At 33.7% G+C, this 23,785-nt stretch overlaps 1 long non-coding RNA gene across 1 annotated transcript; it reads left to right on the plus strand.

Annotated features, from left to right (window-relative positions):
* The first annotated feature begins 7,634 nt into the window (after positions 1 to 7,634).
* LOC138888990 (uncharacterized) lies at positions 7,635 to 11,236 on the plus strand. Its single transcript, XR_011406521.1, has 2 exons — positions 7,635 to 7,863; positions 11,013 to 11,236. It is a non-coding gene; the product is annotated as an uncharacterized lncRNA (long non-coding RNA).
* Positions 11,237 to 23,785: the final 12,549 nt, after the last annotated feature.

Genomic DNA, 23,785 nt, shown 5'->3' on the forward strand with positions numbered 1-23,785 from the left:
AGAATCTAGTACTTCTAACCATGTCTGAATAATATCATTTGTCTTACCATGTATAATCACATAATACTTAAATCTTTTGTCTTGGTTTTTATCTGTAAAATATTGTCCTAAGGCATTAAGAGACGCTATAAAATATTTAGTGTCTTTCTTATTATATGCTATCCATAAGTTATCAATTAAACACCGTTGAGGTCTGTCTATGACACATTTTGGTAGGACTCTAAATGACATGTTTGATGGTGAAAAAAATATTAAATTATATTTTCCAAAATTTATTCTTTCCATATTGGTCTGTTCTCCAAAAGGATGTGGCTTAAAATGAAGATTACCTAATACTGTCTGCAAGTATCTGTCTGAGGGTGAGACTTGAATGTCCTTCCCTTTGTCTTCAGTCATGGAAACTGTTGGTCTCATGCTGTACATGTAAAATACTTGTTTATTAATTGACAGTAATTTTAAGCCTACTTAACTGATCTGCTAAATTATTATCTTTTCCTTTAATATGTTCAAAAACCAGATTATATATTGATATAGTATCAATAAAATTTAACCATCTTCTTCTACTACTGTTCTTTGCATTTATCTTCTGGTGAAATTTAACTATGGCTTCGCAATCAGTTCTAATTGTTACTTCTTGTTTATTTAATATATATAATTTAAAACTATTTAATCCGTAAATTACAGCTGATATCTCTGCATCTATACTACTCATATTTCCTTTTTCTTTATATTTACCACTTTGATAAAGCACATTTTTTTATGTGTTTTATCACTATATTTATTTGGTTTTGCTTTTAGAACTGCTCCCCATCCTTCAAAACTACCGTCTGTTTCTATTATCAAGTAGTCTGTTTCTAGTGGCATATTTAAATTAGGAATATTTTTTTTCTTTAATTTCTTGTACTAATTTAATGTCTTCTGTGTTAAAATATTTTTGTCTTGTAGCTCCTGTCTTAGCATATAATGGTCCTGTTATTTTTCCTAAGTCTTTAATAAAGTTTCTCGCATAATTTACTATTCCCAAAAATTTTTGTAGCTCTTTGGTACTATCTAATTTATCTGGCATTTCTAGGGCCTTTTTAGCTATATGGGGTTGTAATTTAATTTTTTCATCCCCTAAGATTACTCCTAGAAAATTTATATAATTCTTACATAGTTCCATCTTCTTTTTACTAATTATTATTCCATTATCTACAAATAATCTAAATACTGTCTGTAAATGTCCTAAATGTTCTTTAATATCTTTACTAAATACTAGTATATCATCTACATATATTAAAACAAATCTCTTATATTCTCCAAATATACTATCCATTTTTCGTTGAAAAATTGGTGGACCTGTTTTTAGTCCGAACGACATTACTAGCCATTCGAAGTGTCCTTCTGGACAAGTAAATGCAGTCCACTCAATGCTTTCTTCATGCATCTTTACTTGCAAATACCCTGATTTACAGTCAAACTTGCTGAATATCATTTTTCCTTATATTCTATTTATTAGTTCTGTTTTATCAGATAACTTATATCCATCTGTTCTAGTGTTATCATTAAGTCTTTTGTAGTTTATTACCATTCTCGCTTTTCCTCTTACTATCTCACTATGGTTTCTAACCATAAAGGCTGCTGACCTGTGTTTAGAAGTGGATCTTCTTATTACTCCTAAATTTATAAGTTCTTTAATTGGAATTTTGAAGTCTTCTAGATCTTGATTTGTAGCTTCTATTGAGGCTGTTTTAATTACATATTCTGGATTAATTATATCTAGTTTACACATAACTTTATTGTTTTCCCAATGTTTTAAAGGTTTTTCTCCTATTATTTCTATTTCATCTAATATTTTTATTATATTATCTAGATCCTTTTCGTTCTTTATTATTCCTATTTTTTGTAGTCCTGTTTTAAAATTGTATAATTCTGTTTCAATATCTATTAAAGTATAGTCTTTTTCTAATATATCTCTATCTTCATTTTCTTCTAATATTAAGGTTTTAGATTCTTCTTTAATCTTACATCATGTATTTTTATCTTTACACTCTTTACAACATTCTTTTTGATTTTCTTGCAAGTTTTTCTGGCATGCGTTCAGTCGTGTTCTTATCCTGGTTGCAGTTTCTATTGTTTGTACTGGTGTTTGTGTAATATTTTTAAAGAATATTACTCCATCTCTACTGAGTAGACAGCTACCATTATTATGTAATATAAAACTTAATCCTAGTACAAAGTCTACATTTATGTTTAAGTCTCTTACCCATATTTTATCTACCTTGTAGCTGGGTTTATAGAAATCTAAACATGTATTTATAAAGCTAATCTGTGATTTATCTATATAATGTCTGTATATATTATGGGCTCCATCCATCTGCATAGCTGCAACTAGCTTTTCTAAGGTTTTGATTAGATTTGGGGGAACTATCTTTTTTATTTATTATACATCTTGTGCACCCGGAATCTATTAGAGCTAACGTTTCTATTTCATAATCTTCTATTTTTCTTGCTAAAATCTTTATTGTACTTAATTTTTTATCTTCATTATATATTAGTGTATCATAATTTTCTATACTCATTAGTTCTTCTTCTACTGTTGTTATGTTTTCTTTTATATTTTCTAATTTCTCTTTCCCTTTTTCATTTTCTGTATTCTTTTTTCTAGTTCATTTATTCTAGCTTCTAATGTCATTATTCTCAAATTCATGGTATGCTCATTTATTTCTTGGTATTTTTCTTATTTATTTATTTTTGTTTCAAAATCTTTTTCTATACATGAAATGCATCCTTCTAGATAACATAATTTACATTTAGCTCTTTTATTTCTGCTAAAGTGCCATTTGCATATAAAATACTGATTACTATCTAATCCTTTATTTCTTTCAAAATCATGGGTACATTCTTCTGATATGTTTACAAAGGTATTTTCTTCTAAATCTAATTTTTCTAATCCTATTTCATTTATTAATTCTTCCTCTTCCTCTTCTGATTCTGAGGTATCTATTTGAGTTTTTTCTTCCATATCTACGCTTACTATAGAGCATATACTTTCGTTATCTGACATATATTCATCTACATTTATTAGGGTTTCTTGAAAATATTCTATTAACTGTGAATTTCTTGTTTTATTATTAATTCTTTTTGGGCATGTATTTGCTAAATGTTCTACACTACCGCAAGTAAAATATTCTAGTTTATTTTTATAGTTTCTATCTGTTCTATACTTTCTAACATGTCTATTCCTATCTAGGTAGGGTTTTCTAGCTGATGATTTTCTAAGATAATAATTTTTTCTATTGTATCCCTTGTTGTATTGAGGTCTATATTTTCTATATTTCTTCTTTCTATATTCATTTTTGTCATAGCTTTGTGTTGTATACACAGTTGATCTACAGAAACTCATATTATTCTATTTTAGTTGTTTTTGTATCTGTAAATTGGTATATTTTTCTTGTAGTATTTCCATTATATGTTGTACTTTGTGCCCTATAGGCCATTTTGCATGTGGATTTTGTATTAGACCTTCTCTTTTATACCATCGTTCTTCTATTTCTCTTCTTAAGACTCCTGGTAGTTTATTAAATAACGTTTTACCTAGATCTTGATCAAAAGCATTTTCACTAATAGTACAGTAATAAAAATAATCATTTAATTTTTTTTATATGAAACCAACTGCTTATACTTAATTGTTCTAATTTTATTAAAGCGTTCTTTTGTAATACTACTAATCCACTATTTGGATCTTCGCCTGTAATCAAGCTATGTATTTTATTTGTAAAATTATAAGGATTTGGTCCCATTGCTATTAACAGTTAAAAATCTTGTGGAAATTCTGATTTATAGGCTTCCCATAAGCCCTTTGTTGATTCTCCTAAGAAGGTCTCCATATATTTATACATTATTTCTGCGTCTGTGTCATTATAAGTTTTTATAAAGTCTGCTACTACTATTCCTTTCCATAGGTCTATTACTGAGTTCCACATTTGTGGATCATGAGCTGCTATATTTAATATTTTACCCTTACTTCCTCCTTCCTGTAGTCTTATAGGTTCTTCTATATGCATTTTTTCCTGATGGTTTTACATTTTCTATTTCTGTTTCTTGATCTATTCTATATACTCTTTTTCTAGGTACATTTCCTGTGCTAGTATCTATGGTACTTTGGTAAGTTGTCCTCTGAAATGGGCTTGAGCTAGAACTAGTTGATTTCATTAATTCTTTTAAACTTATTAGAGATTCTGTCTCTGTTTCTTCATAACTATCTTGTATCTCTTCAAAAATTTTATCGAATTTATCTGATTTTTTCTGTGAAATATTTTCTTTTCTATATCCCCAATTATCTGTTCTTAATTCACATTCCTTGAAATGCTCTTCTACTTGCCTAAAGTTAATTTTCCAAGTTTACACTCCTTACATTGGAAAGTCTTATTTCTATTTTCTTTAACTAGCCTTCTTGCTTTTTCTAATGCTATGTCTACCTCGAATTCGTCTTGTATTACTTCAATATTCATAAATTCAGTACCATTATCTTCCATCGTACTTTCAGTTCCATCGTCTATTTCTCTTTGGGTAGAATAATTATAATTGGTAAACCTAATTGATGTTTCTCCTTTAGAGTTTGTATACATTAAGTGAGATTCTGGTTTGAATATTTTTGGCTTTGCAAAATCTTCTAGATTCCATTCTAATCCAGCATATTCTTCTGGGTTTATCTTAATAGGTTTTATTAATTTTATCCCTTTATTTCCCATTACTTCAACGACATCGTCTACCTTATTTTAAATTTTGTATTACTATTTGTTGCCATTTTTCCTATGAAACCTACACATATCAGTAAATTATTTTCATTATTCATTTCTTCATATCCCTTAGTCTGTATTCCTATTTTGATATTTTTTCCAAATTCTGCTAGATTTATCATGAAATCTAGGCTAATATAAAATATTCCTCCATTATTTGTCATGTCTACTTCTATTAAACTTATTATAGATTTCTTTTGATCTGACCATCTGTCATCATATACTACTATTAGTACTTTAGTTCCTAAATTCTTTCTAGTTATTCCTTTTAATCTGATTACTATTAATCCCATATGCATTAAATTCCTCCTTTTATAATTCTTAATCCAGAATCAGTACGACAAACAGAACTAATAAATAGAATATAAGGAAAAATGATATTCAGCAAGTTTGACTGCAAATCAGGTTATTGACAAGTAAAGATGCAAGTTTGACTATAAATCAGGTTATTGAGTGGACTGCATTTACTTGTCCAGAAGGACACTTCGAATGGCTAATAATGTCGTTTGGACTAAAAACAGCTCCACCAATTTTTCAACGAAAAATGGATTGTATATTTGGAGAATATAAGAGATTTGTTTTAATATATGTAGATGATATACTAGTATTTAGTAAAGATATTAAAGAACATTTAGGACATTTACAGACAGTATTTAGATTATTTGTAGATAATGAAATAATAATTAGTAAAAAGAAGATAGAACTATGTAAGAATTATATAAATTTTCTAGGAGTAATCTTAGGGGATGAAAAAATTAAATTACAACCCCATATAGCTAAAAAGGCCCTAGAAATGCCAAATAAATTAGATAGTACCAAAGAGCTACAAAAGTTTTTGGGAATAGAAAATTATGCGAGAAACTTTATTAAAGACTTAGGAAAAATAGCAGGACCATTATATGCTAAGACAGAAGCTACAGGACAAAAACATTTTAACACAGAAGACATTAAATTAGTACAAAAAATTAAAGAAAAAATAAAAAATATTCCTAATTTAAATATGTCACTAGAAACAGACTACTTGATAATAGAAACAGACGGTAGTTTTGAAGGATGAGGAGCAGTTTTAAAAGCAAAACCAAATAAATATAGTGATAAGGGCACATAAAAAAATGTGTTTTATCAAAGTGGTAAATATAAAGAAAAAGGAAATATGAGTAGTATAGATGCAGAGATATCAGCTGTAATTTACGGATTAAAGAGTTTTAAATTATATATATTAAATAAACAAGAAGTAACAATTAGAACTGATTGCGAAGCCATAGTTAAATTTCACCAGAAGATAAATGCAAAGAACAGTAGTAGAAGAAGATGGTTAAATTTTATTGATACTATATCAATATATAATCTGGTTTTTGAACATATTAAAGGATAAGATAATAATTTAGCAGATTAGTTAAGTAGGCTTAAAATTACTGTCAATTAATAAACAAGTATTTTATATGTACAACATGAGACCAACAATTTCCAAGGCTGAAGACAAAGGGAAGGGCATTCAAGCCTCACCCTGAGACAGATACTTGCAGACAGTATTATGTAATCTTCATTTTAAGCCACATCCTTTATACATGGTAAGACAAATGATATTTTTCAGACATGGTTAGAAGTACTAGATTCTATTAAGGATATAGAGAAACCACTTTTCAAAGGTTTTAATGATTTTACTGAAGCATTAGATTATGCAAGAAGAATACTAGGACCAAACTACTATATCTCTCCAGCACTCAGACAAAACACAGAAAAAACCCCTCAATACAACATCCGAAAAGACAATGACAAGATAATATTCTGTGATCATTGTTCATCAATGATAGAAGCCTTTAAACGAATAAACCAAAAAAATGAAACACTAGCACAAGAGAAGACAAAACTTATGGAGCAGGTAAAAGTATTGGAACACAGGGTACAAGCGTTGAGATTTGTATTATCCCAGACTCAAGTTATTTCTCAACAAAATACAGAGATGAACAGTCCAAAACAGAGTTCTCCATCTCAAACAAAAATGGATGAGAAGGGTCAAGATCCACTGTATCGGATAGTGATACAGCTAGTCCGGTTCAAACGATAACCGGTAAAGACATATCAAATCCGTTTATGGCTGTCACTTTGCCAAAAAGTGAAGATGAAGGTTCATCAAGAAGAAGACTACTCAGAACATTAACACAGGGATAAGCGTTAAAAAAGAAGAGTATAATTTCAAAAAAGAAAAAAAAAATGAAAAAATAGAAAATATAATCAAACAGACATTAGAAAACTTTTTTCAAGAAAAGGAAGAACAAGACAAACACATGGTTAAGAATCCAAGTCCAAGTCCAAATCCAAGTCCAAATCCAGAAAGAACCCAAAGTTCAGGAGAAGATGATAAATATGAAGACAACCTAAATTATCAAGATGCTCAAGATCCATATGAAGATGAGTCAGAAATGAGCTTTGATTCAATATCTATACATAATTTAGACACCTAAAACAAAGTCCCAGTTAAGAGCACCAAAGACAAAAGAAACAAGGCTGGTATACAGAGCAATAATGATAGCATACCAACGAGAAAAACAAGAAAAGAAGAGGTGACAGTAAGAAATGCTAGCTGTGCTAAAAGACAAAAGTGACAAATGACATAAAGTAAAGAGATGTGACAATAGATAATGTTAGTTGTGCTAAAAGACAAGTTAAAATTTTGAGTGGAAGAAAAAGTTATAAACATGGAAGGAATTTTCGACCAAGCCATGTGAAGATGGGGCCCAATGAAGTACCCTGCAAGGCTGGACAAGATAGATTTCAGAAGAGTTTGGAATCCATTTTTCAAATCCGTTCCAAAATTTAGCTATAAAAAGGGGAAGAAAGCAGAATAAAAACAAGATCGAAGAGAAGAAAAACACTCTGAAGAAAACCCATCCAACCAACCTTTTCATCATCAACCCCCTTTCCAAAATACTTTGTAAAATATTTCCTTAACTTTTGTAGTTCCTCCTCTAAGCTTGTAAAATAAATAAGGCCTTATGCTTATGTGTGATCGTTTTTAATTCCCAAAGTTCAGTAGACTTTTTCGGGTTTCCCGAAAGGGAAATCTCTCTCCTATAAGCATGTAAGTTACTCATCTTTTATCTAAATTATGTTCCTGCTAGATATTACCCCTGTTTTTTTTTGTTATTCTGTATAGTTTTATGTTTCATGTTTATATGATCGATTATTAGATATCACTCTTAGTATATGGTTAGCTTCCCAATTTCTTAACAATTATGATGGATTAACCTGTAAATTCCTAGGAGAAACTGGTTAAGTAAAACCCGAAAACAATTAAAAAGGGTATAAGTGTTTAACCATAGCCGGGGTGAGGTTAAAAAAATAAGAGTTAAGAAAAGTGTTAAAATCTTTAAAAGATTGGGAAGAAGAGATAAACATAGTGGATTAAAAAAAAGAGTAGTAAAGGGGTAATCTCAGTTCATAATTTAGATAATATGGTAACTATACAAGTCTATAGAATAAAAGAGAGAGAGTACCGAGTAGGATTTTCACAACATAAGAGTTTAATCGCAAAAAATAATTTTATTGTTAATGTCCAACAATCGTAATAGCTATACAAATCCAGAAAGTTTTGCTAGGAGCCTTACTCAAAGTTTTGAAGAATTTATAATAGACATAGAAATCGAATTTTATTTGATAGTAGATTTGGCAGTACATTTTATATATCTAGAATACAATAGTAGTATCTGTTCAGATAGAAATGCCAGATAAATTAGATAGTACCAAAGAGCTACAAAAGTTTTTGGGAATAGTAAATTATGCGAGAAACTTTATTAAAGACTTAGGAAAAATAGCAGGACCATTATATGCTAAAACAAGAGCTACAGGACAAAAATATTTTAACGCAGAAGACATTAAATTAGTACAAAAAATTAAAGAAAAAATAAAAAATATTCATGATTGAAATATGCCACTAGAAACATACTAGTAGTATAGTAGTTAAAGTCATAGTTAAAATGTGACGACCCAAAAGGTCATCACCTGTTTTCTTATCCATTCCGAGCTTTCGAGGCCTTGAAAACCTCATTTACAGTTGCCTCGATTTACGTGCACAGTCTGGGCACGTAGCCGGAAGCTCAAATATGAAATTCTGTGAAAATTTTCGATGTTTTGATATTAAAATGAATAAATTTGACTTCGGTCAATATTTTGGGTAAATGGACCCGGACCAGTGATTTGACAGTCCCGAGAGGTCCGTAGGAAAATATGGGACTTAGGCGTATGCCCAGAATCGAATTCCGAGGTCCCAGGCCCGAGAAATGAATTTTTGAGTAAAATTGTTTTCTGAAAATATTTAAGGAAAATGGAAATGAAATTTGATTAGAAAGTAATGGTATCGAGTCCGTATTTTGGTTCTGGCGCCCGGTACAGGTCTTATACATGGTTTAATACTTTATGTAAAGTTTGGTTGAAAACAGACGTCGTTTGACGTGTTTCGGACTCAAAATGGAAAATTTGATGTTTTATGAAATTTGGAAGAATTCTTGGATTTTAAAGCTTAACTCGTGGTATATGATGTTATTTTGGCGATTTGATCACACGGTTAAGTTCGTAGGATGTTGTTGAGTTAGTGTATGTGTTTGGTTAGGAGCCCCGAGGGCTTGGGAGTGTTTCAGAGGTGTCTCGGAGTGATTTCGGACTTAGGAAAATTATAGAAAATTATAGAAAATTGCAGAAATAGTACCCGTGAACAGTACCCATGAATAGTACCCCGTGAACAGTACTCCCAAATAGTACCCCGTGAACAGTAGCCATGAACAGTACCCCGTGAACAGTAAAAACGCGTGTACAGTTACCCCGAAAACATTCTGGGCACTGGGCAGAATGTAACTTCTCCATTTTTAGCAAATTGGTGCTCGGGGAGAGGCGATTTTCGGGATATTTTCAGAGGAAACAATGGGGTAAGTGTTCTTAACTTAATTTTGGTTAGATTACCCCAATCTATTACTAGTTTTGGCATTTAATTGGTGATTTTAGTTGGGAAAATCTTGAAAACCCTCTTGGTTTAATTTGAAGATTTGAGGGTCGAGTTGATGTCGGATTTTGGTAAAATTGGTATGGTTGGACTCGTGGTTGGATGAGGTTTCATATTCCATAATTTTTATCGGGTTCCGAGACGTGGGCCCCACAGGCGAATTTTTAGTGTAATTTCGGATTTTAAATGGAAAATGTAGAATTTCATATGGAATTAATTCCTATAATTTTTATTAACTTAATCGAATTGTTTATGACTATATTTGAGAATTTCGGGCACGAATTCGCGAGGCAAAGGCTTGTTGGAATTTTGAATTGATTGCAAAGCGAGGTAAGTGTTTGGTCTAACCTTAGCTTGAGGGAATAAGAGCTGAGTCTTAATTGCTACTTGCTATTTGTCGAGTACGACGTATAGGCATGGTGACGAGTATTTATACGTTGGTGTCTAACATGACCGTAAGTCCTTATATCGCGAATGATCGAATTTGGTTATATCTTCCATGATTAAATGATGACTTCTATATGTTGTGAAGTGCATGTGAAAGAAATGGTGATATTTAATATTTAAGGAGCGTTGGCTCAAGTTATAAAATGAATTACTAAGTAAGAAATGAAATAAAGAGAAAGAATTATTGAATTATTCCCTTGCCGAGATAATTGTGGAATTGTTGATATATTCCTTGCCGGGAATTTTATTGTTAATTGTTGTGCCCTTATTGGAATCCCGATTATTATCCAGTTTACTTTCTTGCCCCTTATCTGTGATTGTTATTTGTGTGAGGAAGAGTAATAAAGCACAAAGGGTGATGTCGTGTATTGTTTGATATGGTGATGAAATAGTGTAAAGCACGAAGGGTGATGCCGTGCCGTACGATGTGCCATTCCGTACTGATATCTATTGATTATATTGTGAGGAAAGAGAGTAAAAGCACGAATGGTGATGCCATGCAAATTATTGATTTCTTTTGATACTTGTTGATATTATGACTTTGTTGTCTCCTTCTTTTATTGAATATTTCTATTTGAAATTGTTACCTCACCACAACATGTTTCCCCTCCCACATTGATTGGTTGCTTCCAGTACTTCCTTTGTTATCTATATATATACTTGAACTGCACATGTTTATTTGATTGTCTGGTCCTAGCCTCGTCACTACTTCGCCGGGGTTAGGCTAGGCACTTAACAACACATGGGGTCGGTTGTGCTGATACTACACTCTGTGCTCTTTTGCACAGATACAGGTTTCGGACAGCAACAGCAGTAGTGCGGGTGTGAGCAGTTAGACTAGTGAGACACCGAGGTAGCCTTGCAGGCGTCTGCAGGCCCGACGTCTCCTCTATCTATTATTTTAGTCTGTTATCTCATTGTATTCGAGACAAACAGTTTATTATTTTCTTTCAGACGATTGTATTCAATATTCTTAGAAGTTCGTGAGTAATGTGACACCAGTTCTTGGGTAGAGATTTATGTTGGATTCCGCATTTACATTCAATCACTTTAAATTAAGTCTTCCGCATATTTATTTAATTCAGTCATTTTTTATGTTATTACTAATATTTGATAAAAGAAATAATTTATAAAAGATAAAAGTAGTTAAGAGTTATCTTGCCTAGCTCTCATTAGATGGTATAGATGATATGACTGATGGTATGATATATTAACAATAGTAGTTAATACAATATAAGAGAGGTAGTTAAAATCGATGGTATGATGATATTAACAATAGTAGTTAATACAATATAAGAGAGGTAGTTAAAATCGTCTTCTTCGTCTTCTTAGATAGTATAGTAGTATAGTAGTTAAAGTCGTAGTTAAAATCGTCTTCTTAGATGGTATAGATGATATGACTGATGGTATGATAATGTTAACAATATCAGATGTAGTTGTTTTCTATATATATCTGAACATATAATACTATTGTATTCTAGATATATAAAATGTACTGCCAAATCTACTATCGAATAAAATCCGGTTTCTATGTCTATTATAAATTCTTCAAAACTTTGAGTAAGGCTCCTAGCAAAACTTTCTGGATTTGTATAGTTATTACGATTGTTGGACATTAACAATAAAATTATTTTTTGCGATTAAACTCTTATGTTGAAAAAAACCCTACTCGGTACTCTCTCTCTTTTATTCTATAGTTACCATATTATCTAAATTATGAACTGAGATTACCCCTTTACTACTCTTTTTTTTAATCCACTCTGTTCATCTCTTCTTCCCAATCTTTTAAAGGTTTTAACACTTTTCTTAACTCTTATTTCTTTAACCTCACCCTGGCCATGTTTTTTTTATATTTTTTTAAATCCACTCTGTTCATCTCTTCTTCCCAATCTTTTAAAGGTTTTAACACTTTTCTTAACTCTTATTTCTTTAACCTCACCCCGGCCATGGCTAAACACTTATACCCTTTTTAATTATTTTCGGGTTTTACTTAACCAATTTCTCCTAGGAATTTACAGGTTAATCCATCATAATTGTTAAGAAATTGAGAAACTAACCATATACTAAGAGTGATATCTAATAATCGATCATATGAACATGAAACATAAAACTATATAGAATAACAATTTTTTTTAAAAAAATAAACAGGGGTAATATCTAGCAGGAACATAATTTAGATAAAAGATGAGTAACTTACATGCTTATAGGAGAGAGATTTCCCTTTCGGGAAACCCGAAAAAGTCTACTGAGCTTTGGGAATTAAAAACGATCACACATAAGCATAAGACCTTATTTATTTTACAAGATTAGAGGAGGAACTACTAAAGTATTCATAAGGAAATATTTTACAAAGTATTTTGGAAAGGGGGTTGATGATGAAAAGGTTGGTTGGATGAGTTTTCTTCAGAGTGTTTTTCTTCTCTTCGATCTTGTTTTTCTTCTGCTTTCTTCTCCTTTTTATAGCTAAATTTTGGAACGGATTTGAAAAACGGATTTCGAACTCTTCTGAAATATATCTTGTCCAGCCTTGCAGGGTACTTCATTGGGCCACATCTTCACATGGCTTGGTCGGAGATTCCTTCCGTGTTTGTAACTTTTTCTTCCACTCAAAATTTTAACTTGTCTTTTAGCACAACTAACATTACCTTTTGTCACATCTTCTTTACTTTATGTCACTTGTCACTTTTGTCTTTTAGCACAGCTAGCATTTCTTCCTGTCACCTCTTCTTTTCTTGTTTTTCTCGTTGGTATGCTATCATTATTGCTCTGTATACCAGCCTTGTTTCTTTTGTCTTTGGTGCTCTTAACTAGGACTTCTTTTTAGGTGTCTAAATTATGTATAAGCTATTGAATCAAAGCTCATTTCTGACTCATCTTCATATGGATCTTGAGCATCTCGTCTTCTTAGATGGTATAGTAGTATAGTAGTTAAAGACGCAGTTAAAATCGTCTTCTTAGATGGTATAGATGATATGCCTGATGATATGATAATATTAACAATAGAAGTTAATACAATATAAGAGAGGTAGTTAAAATCGTCTTCTTAGATGGTATAGTAGTATAGTAGTATATATATATATATATATATATATATATATATATATATATATAATATTCATCTTATGTTTCAAAAGTGATTCTTTTTCTTAAACTTTATACCCAATCAAAATCTCAATATAACATGTTTTCAGATGAAGTATTTTCTTCTTTCGCTTGAAAAATAAGTGTAGGATTTGAAGTACAAATTTCAGTAAACTAGCTTATTATTGTGAATTTCGACATCAATTTGGACGATAAAAAATAACTCTTCCTTCCCAATTTAGGGGGAACTCCTTTCTTTTCAGTCGGTCTCAAAAAGAACATCACTTTATCGTCTTTAAAAATAAATTACTTTTTGAATTTCTATGTTATCCTTACTGCATTGACTTACAATCACGCAAATATTTATGATTTGTGTATATTACAAGTTTCAAAATTTTTCTTTCTTTCTTAAATTTTGTACCACATCAAACACAACCAAATAAATTGAGACAGATGAAATTTTCTTTTATTACTTATAAATATTCAAAATAATTGCAGTGAAAACAAATGAGGTCTAAGTCACCCGTGTCTTCCTCCCTCTTTCCATCACTAGTCCATCACGTTCACGACCCTGGATTCATTGAAATAAAGATTTGGACATGAACTTGAGACAGCATTCAACTGTGTTTACTATTCCCAAACTACTTGTTGGTTTCTCATCAAAAAATTGTTACCCCCACGGAAGGGGAGTCCGGAACCTAAATATTATTTTTTTTTCTACTCAAATTACCTTAATAGGTGTTTAAAAAAATACATTTTTATATATAGCGTGCAAATACAAGACGCTATACATTAACGGTAACGTCTGCCGTTAAGGTATAGCGTCTTGTATTCATACGCTATATGGTCTGACGATTTGAGTGCCATATATAGCATCTTGTTATTGTACGCTATATATAGCGTTTTCTTTTCATACGCAATAGCCCCATTTAAATACTGCCTTTCGTCTTCTTCACCGACCATCCTTTCCCCCATTTCTTTTAAAACCCCATTTTGGTCCCCCCCCCCCACTGCCCGTTATTAAAAAAAATTGTGGGCCCCTCCCGTCACACAAAAGGTTAAGAACGTAGGTCCCACATCGTAGTAGAGCATTGTATTGTTGTGGTTTAACTCCATCGTCTTCAAATTTTCACACAAAACACTCACTACATCGAGGTATTTCGATTTATTTTATGTCCAAACTTGTATAATAATGTATATCACTGCCTATTGAATGTGTTTCCATGTCGTTTTGTATTTTATTTGCGAAACTAGTATGTTATATTTATCCGGACTTAGATATTAGTGTTCTAAAAAAATATAAAATTGAGATTTAATTTTTATGTTAATATCCGAATTTAGATATTAGTGTTTCCATGTCGTTTTGTGTTTTATTTACGAAACTAGTATGTTATATGTATTTTTGTTAATGTTATGTGATTAAAATGTATTTGTTGTTTATATTTAGTTTATTTATTAGCGTAGTAAAATGTAGAAACTTTTAGCGTAGTAAACTGTATAGTATTTTAGCGTAGAATCCTTATAGTTTAAGTATTTCTTATAATGGTAGATTGTTATATACACTTTGTACAATTAAATAATCAAAATTATAAAACAAACACACACAAAATTATCAAAAAATTGAATTTGACACACATAAATATTCATGATAAGTTGGTGCTACTGGGCCTCAAATATCGAGTCTGGAACCCAATTGTTATATATACTTTGCACAATTAAATACTCAAAATTATAAAACAAACACACACAAAATTATCAAAAAATTAAATTTGACACACATAAATATTCATGATAAGTTGGTGCTACTGGGCCTCAAATATCGAGCTTGGAACCCAATTGTTATATATACTTTGCACAATTAAATACTCAAAATTATAAAACAAACACACACAAAATTATCAAAAATTTGAATTTGACACATATAAATATTCATGATAAGTTGGTGCTACTAGGCCTCAAATATCGAGCCTGAAACCCAATTGTTATATATACTTGGCACAATTAAATACTCAAAATTATAAAAAAAACACACAAAATTATCAAAAAATTGAATTTGACACACATAAATATTTATGATAGTTTGGTGCTACTGGACCTCAAATATCGAGCATGGAACCCAATTATTATATATACTTTGCACAATTAAATACTCAAAATTATAAAACAAACACACACAAAATTATTAAGAAATTGAATTTGACACACATAAATATTCATGATAAGTTGGTGCTACTGGGCCTCAAATATCGAGCCTAGAATCCAATTGTTATATATACTTTGCACAATTAAATATTCAAAATTATAAAACAAACACACACAAAATTATCAAAAAATTGAATTTGACACACATAAATATTCATGATAGTTTGGTGCTACTGGGCCTCAAATATCGAGTCTGGAACCCAATTGTTATATATACTTTGCACAATTAAATACTCAAAATTATAAAACAAACACACACAAAATTATCAAAAAATTGAATTTGATACACATAAATATTCATGATTGTTTGGTGCTACTGGGCCTCAAATATCGAGCCTGGAACCCAATTGTTATATATACTTTGTACAATTAAATAATAAACATACAATTAATGTTGTTTAATTTACAGTTGACGACATGGACGCACCTATACATCCCGGCCCTTACTCTCGTGAGGTATTAGTGCTTCAGGGCGATCATAGGTCCGCCCATATATGGGAGGGAGAGTTACTGTCCCAAACTCTCCGCGCTAGGAGAGTGGACGACCTATGGGATTTTCTAAGACATAGAGTTTTCCACGAGCGTGTAGTCCATCGCCTTCAGGCCACGAGATTCTATAGGATTATTGAGATAAGTCGGATACAGGTTGACTAGGCTTTGATCACGGTGTAGATTGAGCGGTGGCGACCGGAGACGCACACTTTTCACCTTCCCATTGGCGAGGTTACCATCACGCTGCAGGAAGTAGAGGTTTTATATGGCCTGCCCGTTGATGGCATGCCCGTTTCACTGCCTATTGCTATGAGATTTATGTCGTGTGATGCTTATTTGGACATGCTACAGCAGCTCACGGGTTTCAGGCCACAGGACGAGACTGCATCGTCGGGTGCTAGTCGGTTGATTTTGAACCCTATTAGACAGCACCTGGAGCTACTCCACCCCAATATCACCGACGATACAGAGGAGGTACATATATATCACCTAGTATAAATATTCATGATTGTTTGGTGCTACTGGGCCTCAAATATCGAGCCTGGAACCCAATTGTTATATATACTTTGTACAATTAAATAATAAACATACAATTAATGTTGTTTAATTTACAGTTGACGACATGGACGCGCCTATACATCCCGGCCCTTACTCTCGTGAGCTATTAGTACTTCAGGGCGATCATAGGTCTGCCCATATATGGGAGGGAGAGTTACTGTCCCAGACTCTCCGCGCTAGGAGAGTGGACGACCTGTGGGATTTTCTAAGACATAGAGTTCTCCACGAGCGTGTAGTTCATCGCCTCCAGGCCACGGGATTCTATAGGATTATTGAGATCAGGCGGATACAGGTTGACTGGGCTTTGATCACGACGTTGATTGAGCGGTGGCGACCGGAGACGCACACTTTTCACCTGCCCATTGGCGAGGTTACCATCATGCTGCAGGATGTAGAGATTTTATATGGCCTGACCGTTGATGTCATGCCCGTTTCACTGCCTATTGCTATGAGATTTATGTCGTGTGATGCTTATTTGGACATGCTGCAGCAGCTCACGAGTTTCAGGCCACAGGACGAGACTGCATCGTCGGGTGCTAGTCGGTTGATTTTGAACCCTATTAGACAACACCTGGAGCTACTCCACCCCGATATCACCGACGATACAGAGGAGGTACATATATATCACCTAGTATACAAGGTTGTTGTTGCTTCTTCTATTTGTAGGGGTCTTGTTTCCGAACACTTCGGGGAACCTAGTCAGCCTGAGATTTTTGCATCATCTTCAGTTGCTAGATGAGTTACCCTATTACAGCTGGGGTGCAGCTGTTCTCAGCTACATGTATAGGCAGATGTGCCGGGAGAGCATGGGCACTCAGAGAGATGTTTGTGGTTTTATGCCGCTTCTACAGGTGACAACATATTCAAATAAAGTGTTCATCAGTTCCAACTCTACCTAGTTAGACTTTATCTTAAACATTACGTCAACTTTGTATGTTATCAAGGTAAGGAATTTCCCTTGAATGAAACGACACTTGGGACTCGTACACTCTTCGTCTAGGGGGTAGAGCATACTCTCTCATCAAATCAGGTCCTTCCTTCTCATCCTCCTCATCACCATCCTCACGAAGAAAGAGTGTCTCGTCTCCAGATTCATCAGCATTGTTGTCGCAATCACTGTTCTCTTCCTCACTCTGTGCATCTGCCAGATCCCGATTTAATACGTCATCTTCGGGCAATTAAGTGAGTACATTTGGTTCAACTTGCTCGTTTTCACTGCACAATCAACAAAATAATAAGATGTTGAATTTAATAAATACTTTCCATATAGCCGTATCACTTCACTTACAAGTCGTAATGTGATGAAATTCCATGATGGACATTTTCATTTAGGTGATGGCTCCCGTATGGATCACCATGATCCAACACACCAAAACTATGCTTGGGTTCAAAATTTGTAAAATTCATATCCGGCCTGTACCCTTGTTAAATATATGAGCGTTAATACAAATTCAATACAACAAAAATGTACATCATAACACAAAGGAAAGTTGAAGCTTACCGCTCGTCTTGTGAATTATGTAAAGCAGGCGGGGATAAGTTTAAATCAAGGAAAACTCTTTCATCCGGAACCTATCCGGCAAAAACTCCTCCAGAATAGCCATCCGATGACTGGGAGTTATCCGGAACCTGTCTGGCAACCTCATTGTTTGGAACGTCTTCGACCTTGACGTATATATCCAACATATTTATTACAAGATATTCCCGGTATTCATCGGGAGTCCTCAGAAAATCCCTCAAAGTTTCATCATTGTAGATGTTTAACTCCGAAAAAATCAGCCCCTTGCAGAGTGACGGAATACGGATATCTTTCGATTACTTTAAGTATCACAGAACGTTTCCTCACACCCATTTTTTTTGCATAACAACGATATCAATTTATCATATTCTATTATAAGTGGTAATTTAACATGACCCTGTGGAGATAAATTATACCTCACAGAGTTATTCTCCATCAGAACCTCAACCCCCTCCCCCCCAATATAATAAAACTCTTATTCTGCGCTCTTCAGACATTACGAAAAAAATGCTTAAGAATTTAACAACAAGAAAAAATTGAACGTGAGTTAGAATTTTATGTGAACGAATTTTCTTAAAATCCTAACCACTTTATATAGGAAATGGCTAGCCTGGGATATGAAATTTTTTTGCCGTATAGCTAAATATATGCTATACACATTTAAATTATTGTGTTTGTCAGTTCACTTATTGGTGGGTCCATATTCAAGGTATAACATTTTTTTTGGGCGTTATATGTATCGCGTATGAATACAAGATGCTATACCTTAATGACATACGTTACCGTTAATATATAGCGTCTTGTATTTACACGCTATGTATAGAAATGTATTTTTTTTTAAACACCTGTTAAGATAATTTGAGTCAAAAAAATAATATTTTGGTTCCGGACTCCACAGGAGGGCTTGGAAAGTAGACAAAAGGACCTAAGCTACTAATGTTTTTGTTACCCAACTAAAGCCTAATGTAAGACATGACAAGACCATTCTCTGAATCGGATGACTTGGAAGTTGGAAACATGTAATTACATAGCACAAGAGACAAGATTGATTTCATAGTTTGATTGATGGTTAAAGTTATGCAAATACTAATAATGTAGGGATCAATTTATGCAAAGATTAATTATACAAAGGCTATTTATGCAAGAATAAATAATGCAGAGATTAATTATGCAAATTTAGTTATCTTACTCCAAAATAATTTATATTATTATAAAAGCATGAATACAATGTCGGTTTACTAAAATAGCCTTATAATATTAATTATAATAACTCCCAAGGAAAGGCCATAACCGAAATTCCAATGTCGGCCCTCTAATCCTATTAGCCGTAGGACACATACAATCCACATGTCCCTAAACCTAATACCAGGAACACGTTAAACTAAAATATTCCTATATTTGATACCCCTAGTTATATTGTCCAAATCCCAAACTAATACCAATACCTCTAATACCAGGAACACGTTAAACTTAAAACTTTCTATATGTGACAACCCCTAATTATATTGTCCAAATCCGAAACTAATAAGCATGAATACAATATCGGTTTACTAAAATAGCCTTATAATATTAATTATAATAACTCCCTAGGAAAGGCCATAACCGGAATTCCAACGTCGGCCCTCTAATCCTATTAGCCGTAGGACACATACAATCCACATGTCCCCAAACCTAATACCAAGAACACGTTAAACTAAAATATTCCTATATTTGATAACCCCTAATTATATTGTCCAAATCCCAAAATAATACCAATGCCTCTAATACTAGGAACACGTTAAACTTAAAACTTTTTATATGTGACAACCCCTAATTATATTGCCCAAATCCTAAACTAATACCAATCTATCTATTTATATCTATATCTATATCTATATCTATCTATATCTATTTATATTATTATAAAAGCATGAATATAACGTCGATTTACAAAATGAACCTTATAACATTAAGCATAATAACTTATTATAAAAAGGACATAATCGGAATTCTAGATATTAACCTTATAATCCTATTAGTTTTAGGACTAAGAACATGAATACAATGTCGGTTTACAAAATAACCTTATAATATTAAGCATAATAACTTATAATAAAAAGGACATAATCGAAATTCTAGATATTAGCCTTATAATCCTATTAGTTTTAGGACATAATACTACACATTAGGAATCCCACATGACTACTGTCACACCTCCTTTTTCCGTACCCGCGAGGGTACAAGGAGTTTTTCCAATTAAAGGACAATCGAAACGGGATTTATTTGTTTGTTTCAGAGTCGCCACTTGTGAGGTTTTAGGGTGTCCCAAGTCACCAATTTTAATCCCGAATCGAGGAAAAGAATGACTCCATATTAAAGTTTGCGTACCAGAAATCCGGATAAGGAATTCTGTTAACCCGGAAGAAGGTATTAGGCATTCCCGAGTTCCGTGGTTCTAGCACGGTTGCTCAACTGTTATATTCGGCTTGATTATCTGATTTTATACAAATATGAATTTATGTGCCAATTTTATCTTTTGACCGCTTTTATCATTTACTGTTATTTTTATCAAGAATTGCAACATCGTGAAAAATACACCTCGAACCATGTTACAATCAATGTACCCGTGGTTAGAGCTACGTTTCAACTCTGTTAAGATTGGGATTTGGGTCACATAAATGTGCACCCGAGTTTAGGAAGATAACATTATTAAATACGCGCCTAAAGCAACTAGCGTATCATCTACTTTGGGTAGGACCGTGGAATTTTGCTAAACGGTCTATCCCGAAGTCTAAGAAATTTTAAAGTAAATATTTACTGAGGGCCCCGCAAATTTGAATTTTTATTTGGCGAGGCTCATCTCATTCTTATTTTTTAAAAGGAATTTGCAACGTCATGGACACGCATCTCGAACCACGTCACAATCAATGTACCCGTGATTAGAAACGCATCTCGATTCCGTTGAGATTTGGATTTAAGTCACATAAATGTGCACCCGAATTAAGGAAAGTAAATTATTCAACTAACGCGCCTAGAGCAATTGCGCGTTTACAACTTTGTGAGGGCCATAGAATTTGCTAAATGACACGCCTCGAATTCTAAGGATTAAAATACTAATTAAGTGAGGGCCATGCATTTTGAGATTTTATTTGGCACGACACACCTCAATTTTATTAAAGGAAAGGCATTCAACTAAGTGAATTACGGATATTCATTTTAAACCGTACTCGTATCATGCGATCGTGTACACAATTACAATAATAGATTGAAAATGCACCTAAGAGCATGCCAGCGATGTGAACTAACCGACTTGATTAAATTACATTGATAAAGACAATAAATTTTACAATATCCGAAAATTAAACATGAGTAAGCTTAATAAATTCTTTATTCAATACAAAAACTTGACCCAAACCACGATTTCAATTAACTCCTATTCAAAAGATAAATGACGCCCTCATCAATCCAATTAAATGAAACAACCAAAGCTGAGAATTAACACAAATTTCATGCACTAACATTACTGCAAAACTTCAAGAACATCTACTATTACACAATTTTAAGCACATGCATTACTCTGCCAAAAGAGAACAATAGATACCCGATTCATGACGAAATGGAGCTTCAAAATTAACAGCATGAAAAAAGAAGAAGGAAAGAACGGTACCTGTTAATGTGTTAAAGCAATAGTACATGGACAGAAATCGAGCAAACACTACAACCCAAGACTCAAAACAACTGACGCTTGAACCAAAGATGCCGGACAGATCTCAAATCGAAAACAAACAGCGACGATCTCAAACGGACCTCTCCCTGGCCAGAAATTGAATTCGAAAACTGTTTTGAAGAGCTGGAACTTTGAGCTCTCTGAATTCTTAACCTATAAGGGTAGTAAAAAATGAGTTTGCTTCTTGGTGTTAATGGTGGAACGCAACTGATTTTGGATGGCTTTCATGACTAATCAACTGTTGGTTTTGACGACGAACCGGACGGAAATGATGGTGGTCGCAGGGACTGTTTGGATTGAGGAAGGAGCAGCTATGGAGGGTCGTTTGGGCAGTGGTCGATTGAGGATGCTCGCAGCAGCAGCAGTAGCGCAATGCAGGAAGGAGCAGCTGTTTGGATTGAGGCTGGACGACGCAATGCAGCAGCAGCAGTAGCGCTGCTCGCTGGTAAGGGACAGTAGAGTCGAGGGCAGTGATCGATGGAGGGAACTGGTAGCGAGCCTGTTCGGTGGTGGTGTTTTCGACGTGAGGGAGTGGGAGTCTCGCTGGTTCAGCTGGTGAGGAAGGAGCAGCTATGGAGGGTTTTGACAGTAGGGTTGCGGGTGGTTGACGGAGGTGGAAGGGTCGTTTGGTGGTGGTTCCGGCGTCGGGGGGGGGGGACGACTGGTTTGGGTGAGGGTTTTGCTAGGCTTTTCCCTTTGTTTTTCAAAAGGAGGAAGAAGATGAATAGTGCTCCTATTTTTTCAAAAATATCTGTCCCCCTGTCCCCTTCACTTCTGTTTTCCCCGTGCATTTTGTAACCTTCGCCAAGAAAATGGACCCCACGCGTGTAGGGGTCTAAAATGTGTTCCTCATGCGTGGTGGGGTTCCCCATGTGTCGTGTTCCGTCCGTGTTCCCCATGCGTGGTGGGGTTTCCCGTGTGTCGTGTTCCGTCCGTGTTCCCCACGCGTGTCCCCCATGCGTCCGTGTTCCCCACGCGTGTCCCCCATGTGTGGTGGACTCGGATTATTATGGGCTAGGCCCGAAAATTAGGCCTAAAAAACGGGTAGTTTGAACCCGAATATTATTCTTTTGTCCGGACCCGAGATTAAGAACACGACGTTGCTCAACTAATCCTATGTAAGCAAAATAACTATCAAAGGACTAATATTTAAAATAAAACTATATCTTTTTTAATATTTTTTTAAAACTATTTTTGTAATTTTCGTTTTTTATATAAAGATAAAATATGAAGTAATCTTTTTTTGTATTTTTCCAAAATTAAAATGACTACAAAACATTAATAGAACTATATTTTTTGGTAATTTTCGAAATTATATAAAGTACAAAATTAAAGTACAGTTTTTTTGTATTTTTTCAAGTTTATGAGAAATACATAAACTAAAATTCATATATATATTTTTTGTAATTTTTCTTTTGCGACGAAATAAAGTAAAATAGTTAAAATAGCTATATTAGACCCAATTTCAAATATTCACGCTAAAAATGTGAAAATTCTCGGGGAGGGTCAAAAATAACGCGTCTACAACTGCCCCTCTTTGACTGGAAACACGAAGAGTTTTCCGACAAAGAACGACTAGACATGTTTTTGACCCGATCATTATTTGGAGGGACTACACTAAGGAAAGGAAGGGAATGTGACCGAGCCCTGGTATCTGAGCTGCCTACATATCCTTGGTTATACAGGAATCAGGCCATGTGTAGTTCGGAAATGAGAGATGGTAGATTGTACCGAGGTGAAGAGCCGATCGAGGTGCCGTTCCGTTGAGGTTCCGGTCCGCGGTCCTGTCATTACATCAAAAATGAAAACTGAAAAAGACTAACTAAGCCTATCAGCTACTAGTTACAAGGATTCCTATCTTTAAGTCTTCTGAAACTTGGTCTTGAGTCTTGAATGGTGCTTCATACAGACTTTGGATTTGAACCTTGATACTTGCTAGTTGTAGGTGCTAGTTCTTGAGCAGACCACATATGTTCTCCACTTCCGTACTTTGGATTCATTTT

This window comes from Nicotiana sylvestris, chromosome 4 (assembly GCF_000393655.2).
Source record: "Nicotiana sylvestris chromosome 4, ASM39365v2, whole genome shotgun sequence".
Taxonomy (NCBI): domain Eukaryota; kingdom Viridiplantae; phylum Streptophyta; class Magnoliopsida; order Solanales; family Solanaceae; genus Nicotiana; species Nicotiana sylvestris.